Raw genomic sequence first — 3372 nt, forward strand, 5'->3', positions numbered from 1 at the left:
GGCCTCCATCTACCTTATAGTTCTAACATTCTAGGATTTTATTATTTGTTTTATACTTTTGACCTCACTGTTTCTCATTTTTCAGTTCATTCGCTGTTCATGCTAAGGTGTGGAGTAATGGTAGGTTTTACTTGTGGACAGTGAGATAAGGGTGGAACAAGTTTATTCTCCTCTACTGTAACTCCAGGATTGATTGTGTTGTCTGAGTAGATGCAATTTCTATAGGTCAAAGTGGAATAGAAGGGCAGAACAGAGGGCTACAGGAGCATATGGACATGAGCCCAGCAAGAGAGGCACAACCCCATGAAAGCTTAGCTTTAGCTCTTACCTAGAAGGGAACTTTATTAATTTCCAGAACCCATGTCAAGAGGTGGAAATGTGTATGTGATAGAGGCAATTCCAGGATTATGGTAGTAGCAGGGGATATACATGCTGTACTTTTCCTATAATAACCATCGGAAAGCATGTATGACATGTTTTCCTAGGCATGCAATGTGAAACAGCTTGCTCCAGTTGCTTTGACTTAGTAAACTTCTGTGTCCTCTCCCTTCCATTGTTCCTGGATATTACTTAATTGTCCAGGCCTCACCCTTACCTATTTAACACTTTTATGATGGGCAGTCAACAACTTTATTGATGACCTACTGGGTACAGAGGCTAGAAACTCTTGCTTTTATATCTTCTAGACATTTAAGGTTTGATAAAGGAGGCAGCAGGTATTTTTATGTGTTTATTTACTTAGATGCTGTTTTTAGAAGTAAAATATGTCCTTCAGTTTCTCTGTGAGTGTGGTGAGCATAATTTACTTGTGCCCCATCTTAAACATTTTTTCATGCTTCTTAGAAAAAAACGTTTGGGAGATTGGAACTGTTATAGAGGAAGACAAAAGCAAATAGCCACCTGGCGTGCCGGACCCATTCTGTTGGGTGAAAGACTTTAAATATGTTGGTTCAGTTTTTATAGCTCTCTTAAGGTGGAAATGAATGGTCCATCTCTGGTCTTGTTCTCTGTATTACTGACCACTATTTGAGGTGGGCTGTATGGAAGCTCTCTAACATAGGTCACACCCTGCCAAGGAGAAGCCAAAGTGATTCCTTTTGATTAAGACAGCGTGGTGTTGTACCACATGAGTTATCTTATACAGGCTCCAAGATGAGCTTTCGCCTTTTAGAAGTTACCACTCAATTCTTGTCATACATTTTCCCCATGCTCAGATGCCTACAGCAATAATTAATGAACTTATTAAACATGATCATCTGATGTAATGCAATATGAAGCATGCAGTGCCTTCTGTAAAGTATTTTTGCCAAATAAAAGGTCGAAACTAAATGTAATCAAACTTGTCAGTCTTTCTCACTTGGTTATTGGGAGAAAAGCTCTAATGTTCTAAGGAATTCATTGTATATAATAAATTAACTTCTCTCCTGTTGATCTAGAATGGTACTAGTTATTTATGAACCATCTTTGAGGGAATTAAGAACATAATCACTCAAACTATTTTCTGGTTTAGATGATGATAATATGTAAAGAGAAAAGCCGTGAGGATTCCACTTATAGGAAATACAAGGAAACAAGTTAGATTATGCCACGAAGAAGCAGAAATCCAGAATATGGGTCATTTTGTAGGGAAATTGAGCCAATTTCCTTAGCAAGTTAAGAGCTTGAATTTTAAACAGGAGATGGCTCTGGACAAACTTACAGAGTTAGCAACCACTAAATATAATGTATGGACCTTGTTTGGACCCCGATGTGAAGAAACAGTCTGAAAAAAATAACTTTGAAGCAATCAGAGGAATTTGAATAGAATCTAAGTGATTCATTTTGTTAGGTAAGTCGACGGCATTGTGGTTATATACAAGAAATATACAGAGATGGCTACTGAAGTGTATAGGGATGAAATTATGTTTGAGATTTACTTTAAAATAATTCAGTATAGATGAAGTAAGTGTGGCCAAAGCTTGTCAATAGTGAATCTAGGTGACAGGTTTGTGGAGTTTCATCATGCTATTCTCTATTTTTGTGTATGTTTGAATTGTTTTAAGTTATTTACTTCAAAAAACTTAAACCTGAAATAATTTTGTTGACAGTATAACTGTCTTCCTTTTCACTCTCCCAAATATTAGGAGATTTGGATGGGAAAGTAGTTCTGGGACTTCTGACATAGTTATTATTAGGTGGTGACTAGAACCTAGAGGCTGCAGTGTTTCGTGGCCTTTCTATAAGAAAGACTGATTAAACAGAATTTAGGTTTATTCAAGAGAACAGAAGCTCCCTCGCATAGCTCACACCCTAAGTAATTAGATAGGCACCTAGCTACATGGTTTTATAAACTATAACTAGTGAATTCCCAGGCATATAAAAGTTGAGAAGTCAGGGATGAAAGACCGTGGAGAACATTAATGACAGAAAGAGCGAAATGGTAATTTTGTAAATAAAAGCAGTTTTGAAACCTTAGGGTGAGTTGTGGGTAAGAGAGAGTATGTGGTTCAATTCAGAGATGGTAAAAGTCCTTTATATTTCTCTCTTCCCTCTGAACAGAGTCTGTAGAGATTGAAAAAATTGCTCTTTGTTGTCAACTTTTTCTTGCTGTCTTCAAAGGCCCTGTTTCTGTGGGATAGTTTGTAGTGGTTAGGATTGTGTTCACAGTTTAAATTCTGGTTTTATCACATATCAGCCATGTGACCTTAAGCCAGTTACTAATATTTAGGTCTGAGCCTCAGTTTTATCATCGGCAAATTGAGAATAGTAATAGTACTTACTTCACAGAGTTGTGGTGAGAATTCCATGAGATAGTAGTTAGCATAGTGCCTGGCACATGATAAGTACAGGAAATGTTGGAAACTAATAATCAGAATTAGTATCTTTATTATCATAATTACTACTGCTATTATATGTCCTCTGTCCTACATATCTGAATATTACTACTCACTTCTTATAGTTCTTGCTTAACAATTCAAGAGGGGAGGCCTTCTTTCCTTACATTGGCTGCATGTGGAATCCTTGATGTTTCGGATATTTTAGCCAGAATAAGCTAGTTAGGCATAGGAACACAGAGACATCCAATTTGGCCTTTTGAGTTATTGCCGAAGAGAGGTTTTCTATGTCCCTAGGTTATGATGACATTAACATTTGATTTGCATTTGGCTATTTGATCTTATTCAGTGCTCCATCCTACACTGAGCTTACTTATGACTAAAACCAGATTTTTGTTTTGAAGGTGGAGGAGCAAAGGAAGAGTTTGCCAGATGGATGGGTGTGCCATTTAGATTGCCAATTAGCATGCCTTCTTTATTGCTAAACCTGAGGATTAGGTGATGCCTGTGTTTAAATCCTTCCTGGTTCAAAGCTGTAGGTACCCTCATCCAACAAGTT

The sequence above is a fragment of the Pongo pygmaeus genome, chromosome 9 (assembly GCF_028885625.2).
Source record: "Pongo pygmaeus isolate AG05252 chromosome 9, NHGRI_mPonPyg2-v2.0_pri, whole genome shotgun sequence".
Lineage (NCBI taxonomy): Eukaryota > Metazoa > Chordata > Mammalia > Primates > Hominidae > Pongo > Pongo pygmaeus.